General features: G+C 41.9%; 1 pseudogene; it reads right to left on the bottom strand.

Moving 5' to 3' along the window:
• Positions 1-16,816: 16,816 nt before the first annotated feature.
• LOC102825526 lies at positions 16,817-17,874 on the bottom strand (annotated as a pseudogene).
• Positions 17,875-18,124: the final 250 nt, after the last annotated feature.

Below are 18,124 nucleotides of genomic sequence, written 5' to 3' on the forward strand. Positions count from 1 at the left end.
AAAGCCCCAAGTCTTCTCCTAGGCCTACCCACGTTTCTTCCCAGGGTCTATCTTCCAAAGAACAAAATGCACCGTAGGCATTTGAACTCCTAGCTGGAATGGTAACCAGGAGCTAACTGTCTACAGGGGCATGCAGCCTGGGGTGTCCTTCATGTATACATGAGTCCCCCATGACACTGTGGAGTCAGGGCCAGAAGAGAAGTGAGCAGACATGAAGGTGGAGACATTCATCCGTAGTTTCCTGGGCTCACAAGGCTTGGAAAGGGGTTTGTGTCATTCACTTAAACCTCTCGATGATTTATGGCATCACTAACATCACCCCATTTAATGGACTAAGCTACAGAGGGGTTGAGTTTTCAGGAGAGAAAATAGTATCAGTTATGAGGCCTTGGAAAATTGGGGACATTCACTTGGATATTTGTGATTCAGTAGCAAGACAAACATGTCTGAGTTTCCTGAAATAACAGAGCCCCCCGGCAGAGACCACACATAGAATTTCAAGGCACCAGTATATCCATCTACCCTCTCCAAACTAGCTTCCAAGGCAATGGGAACAGACAAGACATGACCAGACCCCAGGTAGCAGATGCCCTGGGTTTCCCAGGCATGCCCATGGTCCTTCCCACATTCCCCACTGCCCTTTCCATGCCAGGTCCCAATATGTTCTCCCTGAGAGTGAAATTTTCCACTTTCGCCATGTTTGCCAGCTTGCTTGTATAGACAATATCCTGTGACACTCCTCACATGACAGCAGGTGATTTGTAGAGTCAACAAGAGCTAAAGGAACAACCCCTGATTTCCCCGGATCAGTCCCTGAAACCACACTCCTGTGGGTATAGGTAAACTCAGTCTGTACAGAAAAGTCACTGACATGGCAGCAAACTGTGGGCAGCAGCGCTAGTTCAGGGCATGAACCATATCAGCAGAATGAATGCCCCAAACCGGTGCCTGCCCACACTTAGTTAAAAACATGGAGCTCCCACAAGTGCACCACACACACACTAATGACTCTCCAGAACTTACTTGTAGAGTGTCTAGGAAATGCCATCTTCACTCCTCTAGAATAGCTTAGACTGGCTATGGGGGATGAGCCAACATACCATGTTACTACCCCACCCAAGGCTTTTTCCCACCAGCATACCCCAGGGCCCTGGGAACACGAAGGGTTGGGCACTAGTGCCAACACCCCAGCCAGAAATAAAAGGTTATACCAAGCTACAGGCATCAGTGCCTGGACACTGGGGACCGTTAACCTTCATTCTGGCACTTGGTCATGGGAGCGGTGATGGGCAAGCAAGAGAGGCAAACACCGCGTGGCAGGTGCCGTGTGGGCACCTCAAGAACCCATCCTCAAGGGCATCTAATCATTGAAGACTTCCAAAGTAGCCTCAGAGGAGTTCTAGGAGAGCTGTTCCCACTCTACACTCTGATTCTACCTCTGGTGGGTGACAAGCCCTGGGAGTCTGGAAGAGTCACCCTGTAGCCAGTCTTTGGGCCATTCCATGTCATGGAAAGTGCCCTCCTTTCTCAGGGAATTAGTGCAGCACAGAGCCCTCACCAGGGAAGGGTTCTTTGCTGCTAATACTTAGGATCACTATCAATGAACATTGAACTCCAATAAGAAACTTGTGGAAGTGCAAACCATTCACCTATCAGGGAATGTTAACAAAGAACACCGAAGGACCTTAGCTCATTGATTTCAGGAACTTCAGTCTTGGAAAGTCACTCTGGTACCCAGGGTTCTTGCAGTGACTTTCAGAGATTACTCATTGTCCTCCCCACGTGGTTACATAGCAAACAGCAAGAACAAGCATGTAATAAAATCAACCTTTCCAATGGGAGTCAAAGTCCTGGGTAGGGCTCCTATATAATCAGTCTCAAATGCCTGCACAATCTAATAAGATTACAGGTGAAGTGATGCAAACAGGAACTCAAGAGACCTAAAGAATTCCAGAAACCTCCAAGACACCACCATCTTTGCTAAGAATTAATATTAATTAATAAAGTAGCTAAAATTCACACTGGACTTATCTCCAGAAACTTCAGTGGACACATTGCATTGAGTCACAGGCATGTACATGCATAAACACCCATACAGGAGTCCTACCTGTGAGAGACCACACCTCATGCATCCCAGCTCAGAGTTCAAATAGAATTTCTGAGTCCTTCCCTGCTGTTCCACTCTCACTGGCTCTGAGCAAGGCTTGGGTATGGACCTTACTGCCTCCCCAGCAGTTCCTGTCTTAGAAAACACATTAAAGAAACACAGTTGACATCATTTAAGATTCTCTTAAGGTAGAAATCTGGGAGGAGTGGGAAGACCAGGGTCTTGCAAACACAGTACTCATGATTCATCATTAAACACAAATCATTGGTCTGGGACAAAAAAAAAAAAAAATGTTAATACAACCATGTAAGTCAGAGTCAATACGAATAAGTAGAAATCAAGGCTTATTTTTCTCTCTTTAAAAATGGCGGTTGTCTGGATGGAGCTGATGAAAGGAGATGGGGATAAGATACTTGTGGTTCAATAGTGAATGCTTGCTATCAGGACTAACTGTGAGTGTTGGAAAGGTAAAGGTAGACATTTTGTATCAAAAGGAGGGGAGTTACAGATTTTGCAGTCCAGGAGCGGAGGTCCCTGGGACCATGAAGGGAGAAGAGCGGAGTGCGGGACCCTACCCAGAGAAACAGTGACCCCAGAGATGGAGGCAGAGATGATGTGGAGAGATGGAGCAGCTGGGGATTTTAGACTCAGTGAGGGAGAGGAGCTGTGTGCTGACAGTTGGGGAGCAGGCTTGCGGGGTATACCCTTTGGTTGTTTGATGATGCATGCATGAGATTGTAATCATTGCAATGAAACGAAATAAGACAGGATGAATGTAAAGCTAATGTCCCCCCATGTAAACGATCACATAATTTACAATAAAAACTTTAAAAAAAAATGGTGATGGTTATGTGCCATGCGGCAGTCAGTTCTGACTCATAACGACACCCCCACACACACACACCCACACCCTGGTATAGGGTTTCCAAGGCTGTAAATCCTTACAGGAGCAGAAAGCCTCATCTTTCTCCCTCGGATCGGCTAGTAATTAAGAACTGCTGACCATGTGATTAGCAGCCTGACTTGCTACCACGATGCTACCAGAGCTAAAATAGAAAGAAAACAAAAATCAAAGTTCAGAAAGGTAAAGGTTTTATTTAAGGCCACCCTCAGACAAGTAAGAGCCAGGGAGATCTCCCAACTCTTTCCCTGGCATTTTGAGTCCCAACCACTCTGTTTCAGGACTGCTCCAATCTAAATCCCTGCCAGGTGGAGGCAGGTGGAATGTCACTGTTTCCATGGTGACAGAAGTAGTAAACACATCCAAAGAAAAGTTTGATCACTTGAACATGGGTGTGCCTGTTGATGTCTCAAGGTTATTTCTAAGGTTGAATCTTGGCAGTTAAAAACTCTGTTAAGGAATCTATCAGTCACCAAGACGAAGTTATGCTCTAAAGTTGTGTGTGAAAATGGGTTAAGGGGTGAGAAATGGTTAATATGGGATGCAGCTGGGAGTGGGAGAGAAGGAACTGGTGGAGAAAACAGGACCAGAGAGACAAGTCCAGGGCGGGAAGCTGAACACCACGATGAAGGCACTTCCTGAAACACCAGACCCCAAACACACACATAGAAGCAGGCTCCTTGTGTGGCAGAGACTCGTCCCAACCCAATTTATAAGTGAAAATTGGGTATTTCAGAAGATCAGTGATGGATTCTTTCTTTGAAGAAGGCTTTAAAAATTAGCAAGGTTTGTCTATAAGGAAGTTACCTTATTTGGCTCCGCTGAACTTTTAGGTTTGTTTGTTTTGTTTTGTTTTTTTTCTTAAATGTTTTATTGTGAATTATGTGATAGTTTACATGGGAGAACATTAGTTTTACATCCAGTCTATCTCATATCATCTCATTGCCATGGTTACAATCCCCTCCATGAAATCCTTACCCCGTGCCCCCCAGGTCTTCAGCACACAGTCGCTCTCCCTCTCTGGATCTAAAGTCTCCAGCTGCTCCATCACTCCACATCATCATCTATGGCTCCATTTCAGGCATCACTCCTTCTCTGGGTAGAGTCCCGCTCTCTGCTCTTCTCCCTTGATGGTCCTAGGGACCTCCGCTCCTAGACTGAAAAGTTAATCACTCTCCTTGCTATAAAACGTCTACCTTTACATTTCCAACCCTCACAATCAGTCCTGATAACAATTATTCACTATTGTATCACAAGAGACCCGTCTGCATTTCACTGCATCAGCCCCACCTAGACAGATTGGATACTACTCACTGGAGATTCTACCTTCCTCCAGGCCCTCTAGATCTAGGGTCCCTCTTGAAAGCTTGTAAGCCAGTCACTTCTTGCACTTTTAGGTTTTTGCATAAGTAAGTAGCCATTCAAGAGATTCTTGTAGATCTGTATCAGTTTTGTTGCTGTTGCAAAAAGGAAAACAGTGGTGTTGAATAGCAATATGCATTGTGAAGGTATCATGTCGGATTATAGCAGCAGGCCATGTGGTACAGCACACAGTATTTTCATGAGTCTTGTGGATAGCAAAATAGAAGCCAGGATAATAAAGGATGAACTCACAAGTCACCTTTAAATATACTGGAGAAACTAAACCATTAAAAAGAAATTTGATAGAGACAAGTGCAGGGCATTTGGCTTGGAGAGAAAAGGGAACTGTAAGACACAAATAAGAAACCCTCAACTGTGCTGTCAGATATTGGAGGTCCCGTGTGTGAATTTGGGACGCCGTTTGTCCTTCCAGGTCTCAATCCCTTGACTGGTAGCACATACTGTTGTTACATGGGGTATATACAATAGGAAGCATTTTGTGGGATGGGTTGCATAGTACTTCTTACATATTTTATTTCGAATTCTCAGTGCTGCTGAGAAGAAGGTATCAATATCCTCTCCATTTAATAGATGAAGACTCCAGGGATCAGCTGGCGTTCATGAGGGAATTTAGGGAATTTTAGATCAGGCTAGGTCACAGCATCAGGCTCCAGGGCACAAAGGAACAAGAAGATATGTTAGGAGGAAGAATGAGAGTGACTAAAAACCTAAATGTTGTTTTTGTTGTTAAATGCAGTCGAGTCCGTTCCAACTAATAGTGACCTTGTAAAGGGTTTCTGAAGAGTTACTGGTGGGTTTGCACTATGGACCTTGTGGTTAAGAGTCCAGATCTTATCCTACAACGCCACACATATTGAAGTAAACAATGGAAAATAAGGACATTTGGCCAGTAGACAAGTAAAATCAAGAGAGGATCCCACACAATTGCAATTAGTATATATCCAACAAATGTTGATGTTAAGTGCCTTCAAATGGGTTAGACTTAGAGACCCTACATAGGGTTGCTGAGGAGCAACTGATGGGTTTGAACTACCAACCTAGGGGTTTGTAGTTCAGTGCTGATCCTACAGTGACATACCAGGAGTCCAATTGTTGGAAAATATGAAACAAATAAGCAAATAAATGACTTAACATCTGTTTTTAGGAGCTCTGGTAAAGTAGTGGTTATGACTTGGGCTGCTAACCTCTAGGTCAGCAGTTCAAAACTACTAACCGTTCCACGGTAGAAAGATGAGGCTTTCTGCTCCTGTAAAGATTTACAGCCTTGGAAACCTTATACATGGTCGCTATGAGTCAGGAGTCACAAGTAGAAGAGAGGAGGAATGGGTGTTCAGGACGAGAACTGGATGAGGACTGAGTCACAGCACTGTCTGCCATTTGGGGCATTCCGGCCCTGTCAAGGTCTCTCTCATGAAGAGTTCTCCACGGAAGAGACTCAGTCCTCAGGAGAATGCCATATTCAAGCAAGACAGTCAATTCACAAATGGTTAAAGAGCAGAGAAAGGGAATACCTGTACTGATGACTCCAAACGGCGAGGTGGAGAAAGTTCTCCACAATCCACATAAGGAGAATGAAGTAGAAAAGGGAGCATAGTTTTTGCTTTGTTTATTTTTGTTGAGATTCAGTGTTAAAACCAATTCCTCATGTTGTACTCCTTTTAAATCAAGTGTAACTTAGTCACTGCTGAGTTTTCCTCACTGTCATGAGAATATCTACCAGGCAAGCTGTTGGGTCTGGGGAGTGGGGTAAAGAAGGTAAACTGCAGAGGAGGCCGGGCTACCAGAAAACTCCTCAGTCTGCTTGCAGTGACATCTGTCCCTAAGAAAATGCAGCAGGCAGCAGGATATGAAGCCAGTTCTCTGGAATAACCACATTTTAGAAATTAATGGGTAACTATAAAAGTTAGACACACATTCTGTTATCTGTATGCGATTCATTGGGAATAAACAATGCACAGGAACACAGAACTGAGTTATTCAGTGACTCGATGGCAGCAGTCCAATCAGGAAGCAATCCACCCACACGTATTCACTGAGTGCTAGTTCTGGGGAGGACAAGCACTCGACTGCAAGGTTGGTTCCAATAACAAGGTCAGTGGTTCAAACTCACCAGCTTCTCCTTGGAAACCCTATACAGGATTGTTATGAGTTGGCACTGACTTAACAACACTTAGCAACAGCAGTTCTGTACAAAGCATTGGGGACACATCGAGAGTAAGAGCTACACAGTCCCTGCTTCTGAACAGCTCACGGGCCAAAGACTGAACAATCACAAGATAAACAGGGTGACTGTGTGAAGGGCTGTTGGGGTGGAGGGACTCCCCATCTACTTCATGCTGTGAAAGGACTGCTTTCTATAGATGGTTCAGGTCACTCAAGAAAATGAGATCACTGAGTGAGTTAGGGCTATCTAGACTTCTCCTAACTGCACCTCTGCTGCCTTTCAGGGGGGCCAGTTATGTGGCTTCTGTTTTCATTTTTGTTCAGTATTGTTGTTGTTAGGTGTCATCAAATGGATTCGAATCATAGCAACAGTGGGAAACACTGCCTGGTCCCGCGCCATCCTCAAAATCATCCCTATGCTTGAACCGGTTGTTGCAGCCACTGTGACAATCTGTCTCATTGACGATCTCCCTCCTTTTTGCTGACTATTTACTACCAAGCATGACATCCTTCTCCAGGGACTGGTCCCTATTGATAACATATCCAAAGTACATGCGATGAAATTTCATCATCCCCCCTTCTAAGGAGTCTTCTAACTGTACTTCTTCCAAGACAGATTTATTTGTTCATTCGTCTGGCAGTCCATGGTCTATTCAATATTCTTAGCCAATATCATCATTTGAAAGCATCTATTTTTCCCTGGTCTTCAGTGATGTTCAGCTTTCACATGCATATAAGGAGATTGAAAATACCATGACTTAGGTTAGGCTCACCTTAGTCCTCAAAGTGGCATCTTGGTTGGTGAGGATTATCAAATAGAACTGCCTTTCTCCTTTTGCAAATAAAGCTGGAGAGCTACACCTGTGGCTTCCTATATGAATCGCCGTGCAGTGAATTACTTGAAATTGCTCTTCCAGCCACAGTCTTTGTAACTCCCACTGAATGACAGGGTTCGCTGGTTGCTAAATGCCATTGAGTCCATTCTGACTCATAGTGACCCTGTGTAGGGTTTCCAAGGTGCCGCTGATGGGTCTGAATCACTGGCCTTGTGGTCAGCAGTCCAACCCTTACCCTCCAACGCCACTGGTTAGGACTATATATTTGGAGGTGTTAGTGTCCCACCCAGAAGACAGTGGTGGTGGTGATGGTGTGCGTGGAGTCAGTTCTGACTCATAGCAACCCTGCATAGGTTTTCTGTAAATCTTTACGGGAGCAGAAAGCCTCATCTTTCTCCTGTGGAACTGCTGGTAGTTTCGAACTGCTGACCCTAAGGTTAGCAACCCAAGAAGACAGGATAGCTTGCTCATAATGTAAGTCAGAGATATGGCACCAAAGTGGAATGGGAATACACAAATAATTACCTATGTGTAAAGAACTCTAACTTTGGGATTGGTTGGTTTTGCCATCCCACTAGGTTTAAAACGAGCCATCTTGCAGGTAGAAACAGTGCTCTCACTCTCATCAAGAAAGGAGAGCTAAGAGTGGAGGGCATCCTTTGGACTCCAAGATATGTGTGAACTGAACCTAGCTGATGCAGGAAATGTGGAGCTATGACATCCAACAAGCAGCAGAGGAGTGGCAGAGATGTGGTGGCTTCAAGGGCAGCAGAATCAATAGCAAGAAACAGAGTCCTGGTTTGTGGACCGAAAAAGCTGAGTGCCTTCAGGCTCAAAGATTGTGGGTGAAGTGGGGTACCTCCAGGCACTTAACTGGGAACTAGGTTTGGAGGAAAGCTTGTTGACCCACAGAGCTAGAGCTGAGTATCTTTGAGTTGAGACTTATTGGTGGAATGGAGTACCTCTGAGCAGCTTTGTAATATTGCCTAAGCAGGGCGGAGGCTAAGGGCTGTTGGAACGAAAGGCCAAGGACCAGAGAAGGGCATTCCTTTGAACATGGCTGAGAAGAGGCTGTGCTGACCCTGACCAGAGAACTGAATCCTAAGCATTTCTAATGCTAAATTGTAACATGTTAATATCCCTAATAAACCCCATTATCATGAGTATGGTCTGAGAGTTCTGTGGAGCCAAAGCAATGAATTACCAAACCCAGCAGAGAAATAAAGAGTGCTTTCAAAGGAATGGTTGGTGTCAGAATTGGTCAAGAAGGTTGGAGGGTGGAGGTATGTCTGACAGCTACCTCACAAGAATCAGCCAAGGGTCGATGCTGACTTTGATTTTCCTTCCACATTATGAAGTCCGAGGAGGTCTAATGTCGCCTTCACACCACTGTTATACAAGTACACAAAGATGCTTATCTATGGACCCTTTCAGAATCTAAGCTGTTTAATAACATCATGGAAGAACAAGTTAATGAAGTACCTTAATCCCCACCCTGATAATCTACTTTCTTAATTGGCCTTGCTACAGATTTCTGTCACATCAAAGGAACAGTTGAAATTAAAAAAACATTTTAAAAGGAGCTTGATGATAATAATTAAAATAATAATTAATAATAAATGCTATGCACTAAGCTGGAGTCCTGGTGTGGCACTCTAGGATAAGCAATGGACTGTTAACAGAAAGGTAAGCAGTTCAAACCCAGCAGTGCTCCTTGAAAACCCTCTTTCGGTTGCTATGAGTTGGAACCAAGTCAACAACACATTATAACAATAACAGGCACTAAACTAAGTACTTTTCACAAACTTCCTCATTTAAGCCTCAAAGTTGTCTTGTAACATAGGCATTGTTTTTGTTGTTGTGAAGTGCCATCGAGTTGGGTCCGACCCATAGCAATCCTGTTTAGGGCTTCCAAGGTGCAGCTGGTAAGCTTGAACTGCCGACCTTGCAGTTCAAACGGCTTTGCAGTCTGGTGTATTAACCCACAGTGCTACACCAGGACTCCAAGGTAGGCATTGTTTTTGTTGTTAGGTGCCATTGAGTCGGTACTGACCCATAGCGATCTTATGCACAGCAGAACGAAATACTGCCTGATCCTAGGCCAACCTCACTACAATTGTCAAGCTTGAGTCCATCGATGCTGCCACTTGGCCAATCCATCTCGTTGGGGGTCTTCCTCTTTTTCTCTGACCCTCCACCTTACCAAACATGACATCCTTCTCCAGTGACTGGTCCCTCCTAACAATATGTCCAAAGTATGAGAGATGAAATTTGGCCATCTTGGCCTCCAAGGAGCACTCTGGCTGCATTTCTTCCAAAATAGATCTATTGGTTCTTTTGGCAGCCCATGGCACTTTCAATATTCTCCTCCAACACCATAACTCAAAAGCATCAATTCTTCTATGGTCTTCCTTATTTATTGTACAGCTTTCACATGCATATGAGGTTATTGAAAATACCATGGCTTGGGTCAGGCTCACCTTAGTCCTCAAGCTGACATATTTGCTCTTCAACACTTTAAAAAGCTCTTGTGCAGCAGATTTGCTTAATGCAATATGTCGTTTGATTTCTTGACTGCTGCTTCCATGAGTGTTGATAGTTGATCCAAGAAGAAGGTAGGCATTACCATCTTTAAAGTAGGAACACAAGTCAAAAAGTATTGCTACTAGGGTTCCAGTTTATACATGCATGAGTTTACTCCAAACAAAACATGCTTGAACAACATATGCAACCAGTGAATGGTTGCTGACCAATTTTCTCGGTAATACACTTTTCTCAATCTTGCTAGGGTGCCTTCAAAAAAGATCCAATCAAAGCAATGACTTCCAATGGGATCTGCTGGGCCAGTTAAACTCAAGGCAGAGAAGTCAGCTCAGAAAGTTATGGTTATTGTCTCTTGGGTTTCCAAGAGCTAATCTGGGTAGATTTTCTTGAACTTTACAGAATAATCAAGGGAGATTATTATGAAGAAATTTTAAGAAAAGTTTAAAACTTTCATTAAAAAGTGTTTTAATAAATTTATAATGTATTAAAATGAAATTGATGAGGAAAAAGCCAAGACAGTTGTGCTGAGGATTTTTTCCATCATGACAATGGGTAGTAATGACTGTTCTATGCGAATCTGGCTGGACATCTTGCTGTTGTTGTTAAGTGCTGTCAAGTTAGTTCTGACTCTTAGCAACCCTGAATAGAGTTTCCTGAGGTGTGGATGGTGAGCTTGAACTGCTGACCTTTTGGTTAAAAGCAACCTTATGGTCCAGTGAGTGCATTATCCTACAGTTCCACACCAGGATTCCTTACCACATCCAAAAACCTAAGCCCTGATTTTACTCCTTCAGATGACTTTTTGTTCCCAAATTTAAAGAATATTTTAAGGAACCCAATCTAAGTCCCTCCGATATTCCAAAACCACTGTTTTGATGTGGTATAAAATGAAGAACACAGAATTCTCCAGTGAAGGGTTAGAGAGATGAAACATTAAAATAATTGACTTTGTCTTTTCGGACTGCCCCTTGAAAGTTTCTGTTCAGTTCTTCAACTTCCTCATTTCTTCCAGGTGCTTTAGCTTCTTTACATTCAAGAGCAAGTTTTAGAGTCTCTGCTGACACCCATTTTGGTTTTTTTTCCTTCTTTCCTCTCTTTTTAATGAGTTCTTCATGTATGATTTCCTTGATGTCATCCACAACTCTTCTAGTCTTCAGTCATTAGTGTCTAATGCATTCAATCTGCTCATGGACTTATTTTAATTTCATTCCGCTTCAACCTGAACTTGCATTAATGGTTCCACAGTTGGCCCCAAAGCTCAGTTTTGGCTGATTTTATTGAGTTTATCCATAATCTCTTTCCACAGATGTAGTCAATTTGATTCCTGTGTATGTCTCATCTGGCGAGGTCCATGTGTATAGTCACCTTTATTTTGTTGAAAAAAGGTACTTGTGATGATTGGTCAATACCTGGAGTACTGGTGTGGCACTATAGGATTAGCAATTGACTGCTAACCTGAAGGTCGGTGCTAACCACAAACCCACCAGTAACTCCTCAGAAACCCTATACAGGGTTACTATGAGTCAGAACTGACTCCAGGGCACTTAATAACAACAAAAAGACTATATTATCAATTCTTACATATTCCATTTCATTTTTCATGACTTCTGACTTTCCTAGGTTCATACTTTGTACATTCTACGGTCTAACTGTTAATGGATGGATATATCTGTCCTCCCATTTTGAGTTGAATCCCATAAGTCAATAAACATCCTGAAAGCTTCTCTCCTTCCACATCATTAAAGCCAACTCTACTTTGAGGAGGCAGGCTTTCCTCAGGTTTTCCCCCAGTGCCTTCCTACTTGAGGGGTTCCTCTTTAGGCACTATATCAGAAAATTCTTCACTGCTACTCATAAGATTTTCAATGGCTAACCTGTTGTCTGATATAGTGCCAGAAGTGAAGACTTTCAGATTGGAAGGCACTCGAAATACCACTGGGGAAGAGCTGGCTCCTCAAAGTAGAGTTGACCCTAATGACAAAGATGTAGTTAAGCTTTCAGGTCCTTCATTTGTTGATGGAGCACAAATCAAAATGGGAAGAAACAATGACAAATATCCATTAATAACAAGAACATGGAATATATGTAGCACGAATCTAAGAAAATTGGAAGTCACCAAAATTGAAATTTAATGCATAAATATGAATATTCTAGGCATTAGTGAACTGAAATAGACTGGTATTGGCCATATTAGATCAGACAATCATATGATTTACTACACAAGGAGTGACAAATTGAACAAGAATGACATCATATTCATCATCAAAAAGTGCATCTCAAGATCTGTCTTGAAGTACAGTGCTTTCTGTGATAGTTTAATATCCATATGCTTACAAGGAACACCAGTTAATACCACTGTTATTCAAATGTACACACCAAGCACTAAAGTCAATGATGATGAAAAAAAAGTATTCTACCAACTTCTTCGATCTGAAATTGATCAAAAATGTAATCAAGATGTATTGATTATTACTGGCAACTTCAGTGTGAAAGGTGAGAACAAAGAAGAAAAAGCTGTATTTTGAAAATACGGCCTTGGTGACAGAAATAATGCTAAAGATCACATGACAGGAATTTGCAGGATCAATGACTAACTCATATTTGTTATTGTTAAGTGCTGTCAAGTAAATTCCAACCCATAACAACCCTATATAGGGTTTCCAAGGACTTATTCATTGCTCTGGTAGCGTAGTGGTTACGAATCAGGCTGTGAACCACAAGGTTAGCAGTTCGAAACTACCAGCAGTTCCGCAGGAGAAAGGTGAGGAGTTCTGCTCCCGTAAAGACTTACAGCCTCAGAAACCCTGTGCAGGGTCACTATGAGTTGGAATCGACTCCATGGTACTTAACAACAACAACAACATTCATTGCAAATACCTTTTTTCAGCAACATAAAAGTGACTAACCACTTACATCTTACCAGATGGAATGTACAGGCATCAAATTGACTGCATTGGTGGAAAGAGATGGTGGAAAGCTCAATATCATCATCCAAAACATGGCCCTTCAATTGCTTGTATGCAAGTTCAGGCTAAAGCTGAGGAAAATTAAAATAAGTCCTCAAGACCCTATGACCATCAATGGAGAAGAGCACAAACTGAATGTGAGACTTTATTCAGAGAAGCAGCGACACCAGAAATGGAGGGAGAGATGGGGACATGGAGAGAGGGAACAGCTGAGGACTCTAGACTCCTGGAAAGAGTGGGACTGAAAGGCAGACTGCAGAATGTTCTCTTTGGTGGTATAAAGTATTATATATGTCTGAGTGTTTTAAAAAAAAAAAACAGAGCTAAAGTGAATAGAGAGAAATACTGTTAACTGATGGTACGTGAAGGGGATTATAATCATTGTAATGAAACAAGGTGTATGTATAATTTGTTGAATGTAAAACTGATGATTTGCCCTGTAAACTTTCACTCAATCCACAATAAAAACCTTAAAAAAATAATAAAATAAGTCCTCAAGATCCAAAATATGACCTTGAATATAGCTCACCTGAATTTAGAGACCATCTCAAGAACAGATTTGATGCATTAGACACTAATTAACAAAGATCAGTGGAGTTGTGAGTTGCCATCAAGAACATCGACATGAAGAAAGAAAAGGGTCATTTAAAAGGCAAGAAAGAAAGAATAGAACAAAAAGAATGTCAGAAGAGCCTCATATACTTGCTACTAAGCTCAGAAAACCTACAGTGACTGAAAGAAATGACAAAGTAAAAAAATGGAACAAGAATTTTAAAAGACAGCATGAGAAGCAAAGTATTAAAATGAAATGTGCAAAGACCTGGAGTTAGAAAATCAAATGGGAAAAACACACTCAGTATTTCTCAAATTTAAAGAAGAAAAAAATCAACCCTCAACTTGCTATATTGAAGGATTCTATGGACACAATATTGAATGATGCCAGAAGTATCAAAAGATGACAGGAGGAATACACAGAGTCAATGTACCAAAAATAATTGATTCATGCCCAACCATTTCAAGAGGCAGCATATAATCAAGAATCGGTACTGAAGGAAGATATCCAACCTACAAGAAAGGCATTGGCAGTGAAAACAAGGCTTCAAGAATTAAAGAAAGTCAAATTAAAATGTTTTAGCAAACTGACATAGCTCTGGAGTCACTCACTCATTGATATAAAAAAAGAAAGAAATTGGAAGACAGCTACATGGCCCACCTATCGGAAAAGGTATATATTTGTGTTCATTCCAAAGAAAGGGGACCCAATTGAATGCAGGCATTTTTTAACAATATCATTAATACCCTCACAACTGGACCAGTAAATAACATCATGATAAATGGAGAAAACATTGAAGTAGTCAAAGACTTTATTTTGATTGGATCCACAATTAACATTCATGAAAGTTGTTTTTGTTGTTAGGTGCCATCAAGTTTGTACTGACTCATAGCGACCCTATGTACAACAGAATGAAACACTGCCCGGTCCTGGACCAACTTCACAATTGTTGCCACGCTTGAGTCCATTGATATTATATATAGGGACCCTATATAGCATTTCCGGGGAGCCACTGGTGCATTTGAACTGTCAATTTTATGGTTCGCAGTCCAGTGCTGATCAGTTGTTTTTAACATGCTGCTATTCCATTTCTATTTATTATATTTTTATTCTTTGATCTCTCTATTGGTGCCTTGGTACAGCTCAGCCCAATTAATGATCACTCCAAGTGAAACAGAGAATAAGAAACTTTTATTAGGAAGTCAGCTGATGGAACATCCTGACAGCAGTCTAGCTCACTTCATTTTTATATATAAGTAATATTTATACTATTTCTTAGCAATACTAGTCACGTACTACATACATGCAGGCTACCATTCTAATGTTCATATTAAATCATAAGGGAGTCACAGACCCCAATAAGCATCTTAGAGGAAGACATGATTAACCATCTTGGCATCTGGATGTCCAGATGATCACTCCTTATCAGATTTGGTGCAAACACGAATCAGTCTCCAAGTACTAGGCAATCATTAACATTGTGACCTAAATTAGCCAAAACATATTCTAAAGCAATAATGTCAGGATGTGTGTGTGTGTGTGTGTTAGCATACATCCGGGTAGGTTATGTTTGCTCAAAGCTAAAGAAAAATGGCTGCTAGAATGTTTACATATTCCATTACTAGTATAGGGGTATTATGAGCTATGAAATAAGCAAGGAAACATATTTAATTCACTCCAAGTTTTATCAAGCAGATGTTTCTATAACCGCTGTAAGTTTTATCTTTAGCCTAGTGGAGGAGACTCCAACTGAAGTACATCCAGTTCTTCTTCAAGGCTGAGCTCTTTAGGAATGTTACATGTTAGAATATAGCATTCTCGGCACTTGGACCTGGGGATTCTATTATCATAATAATTTTATACATTGAGCCATTGAGCCAAGACAGGTTTGTTTGTTCTTTTGTCAGCCCATTTTTTGTCAAACCAGTTCCAACTCATAATAACCCTGTCAAAGGTTTCCTAGGAGTGGCTGGTGAGCTTGCGCTTCAAACTAACTTTGTAGTCTAGTGTATTATCCTACAGTATCACACCAGAACTTTATATATTCTTCACCAATACTATCATTCAAATGCATTGATTCTTTACTGGTATTCCTTATTCATTGTCCTGATTTCACCTGCATATGAGGTGATTGAAAATACAATCAGGAACACATTATTTCTCTAAGTGACATCTCTGCTTTTTAATACTTTAAAGAGGTCTTTTGCAGCAGCTTTGCCCAGGGCACCATGTCCTTTGATTTCTTGACAGCTGCTTTGATGAGCATTGATTGTTGTTGTTGTTAAGTGCCAAGTCAATTCCTACCCATAGCAACCTTTATATAGGGTTTCCAACGAGGGACTGGTGAGCTTGAACCACCAGCCACCGCTCACCTTGTGGTTCCAACTGACTTTGCAGTCCAGTGCATTAACCCACAGTGCCACACTGATTATATTTCCAAGTAAAATGAATTCTTTGACAACTTCAATCTTAACAATCAAATGGATGGATTGTAATATTTTATTCTTATGTAGCACTTCCTGTCTCTCCTATAAGCCTCACTATAAGCATGTTACTTTTTTTTTCCACTGTTCATGGTTTATTTGGTGTTATAATTGGTATGACAGATAGTTACAATGTTTATATGGAGATCTTTTTACATTATATGGCAATGTACACTACTCTGATAAATACAGCACACAAAATAAGATCTTTTAGGAAAATTATGCACAAGACATGCAATATTGGATTTACACATTGGAGCCCAGGATGTGATTGGATAAAGACATTGGGCTAGTCATGCTGAGTGTAAGAACCAGAATTGACAAACACACAGTAACCACCTTCTTCTGGTCTGAAGGGCAGTGGCAGGATGGCAACATTGGCAGTGGGGTCTCAGAGATGGTGGAACTCTCATATACTAACAAAATTACAACTACACCAGGCTTAGTATTATCCACCAGCAGGTGATAGCTGTAGGGTTTTATGGACCATTCCTATATCTGACTTTAGGAAAACAGATGTTCTTCCTGGGTCATAATTTTACTGCTTTAATCACAGATTTACTTTGTCTCTCATACTTCGGACATATTGTCAGGAGGGACCAGTCGCTGGAGAAGGATATCATGTTTGGTAAGGTGGAGGGTCAGAAAAAAAAGGAAGACCCCCAACGAGATGGATTGGCCAAGTGGCAGCATTGATGGACTCAAGTGCGGCAACAGTAGTGAGGTTGGTCCAGGATCGGGCAGTGTTTCATTCTGCTGTGCATATGGTCGCTATGAGTGGGTACCGACTCAATGGTACCTAACAACAACAACAACAACTATCACAGATCAGATTGAAAAGGACAAAACACACAAGCCCCCAACTAAAATCCTTTGCAGCCTAGACCGTGAAGTGGTATGACAGCAGATTTAAAACTGTAGTTCTTTCTGTCTGGATGTTCCACAGCGTATCTGCGCTCTTCTTCAGACGGGCCTCTTCCTCAGGAGTCAGCACCACCTTCACAACATCTAAGACCCCATTCTGTCCCAAGATGCAAGGAATGCAAAGGAAGACGTCATCTTAAATCCCATAGAGTCCCTTAAAAATGGTGGAAATTGGATGTATCCATCTAAGATTCTTCATTATGCTTTCTGCCAAGTCTGCCACAGAGAGTCCAATGGCCCAGGAGGTATAACCTTTCAGTCTGATCACCTACCTTATAAGCACTGTCAACCACCTGTTTTGTGAACCTCTTTCCCCTGTTCCTTATCTGCATCAGTGCCTAAGTCAGGGTGCAGATGTTTCAGGGAGACATCAGCAACGTTCATGCCACTCCACATGGGCACATTAGAGTTCCCATGCTCTCAAAGGACCCACCATGACAGCTTAGTTGGTGAACCCCCAGCCTCTCCCCCATTAGAAAACAGAACCACATTGAATCCCGATTGCAGCCACTACCAATAACATGGTTTTGGGGAAAGCCATTTATCTTCCAAGCCACATAGGTAAGGATATCCACTGGATTAGAACCAACAAGCAACTTGCAGTCTGGGCTGTATTTCACACCATTAGGAATGATGAATTTAAAGATGTTCAAGTTACACTGGACCAAATTAAGACAGCTTTCTCCTTCCTGCTGACGTGCTCCAGCTGTGATAATAACCCACTTGGAATGTGCAATGACATTAGAGTCTTTGCCAGAGACAATTTTTGGCGTTCGAAGGAAAAGGCTGCCATGGTGAAGAGTCATCATCTCGCCCTTCAGTTTGTCTTCCATGACATCAACAAGAGCAAGTTCATCTGCCAAGTCCTTCATTAAGATGCTGATGGCACATGCCATGCCAACAGCACCAACCCCAACAAGTGTAATCTTATTCTGGGGGGGATGGAGGGGTGGGTGTCTGTTCTTCCTCAAGAAGAGTCTGAGTCCGCTGATCCTTGAGAGTTGCCATGCTGGTTTTGGAAGAGCAAAGAATCAAAGAATCGGGAGTGCACGTCTGACAGACAACCATCAGCAGCAAAATCCGGATCGCAGTAGCAGCTCCAAGACCAAGCATAAGTTACTTTTGTATAAGGTTTAAATACAGTATTAAATTTCAAAATCATTGTACAAAACAGAATGCAAAATATAATAAACATCTGTACTTCTCTATGTATTACTAGACAGAAAGAACAGAGAAATAAGCCAGGAAGAAGTGCTCTGAAATG

Source organism: Chrysochloris asiatica, unplaced genomic scaffold, assembly GCF_000296735.1.
Source record: "Chrysochloris asiatica unplaced genomic scaffold, ChrAsi1.0 scaffold00144, whole genome shotgun sequence".
Lineage (NCBI taxonomy): Eukaryota > Metazoa > Chordata > Mammalia > Afrosoricida > Chrysochloridae > Chrysochloris > Chrysochloris asiatica.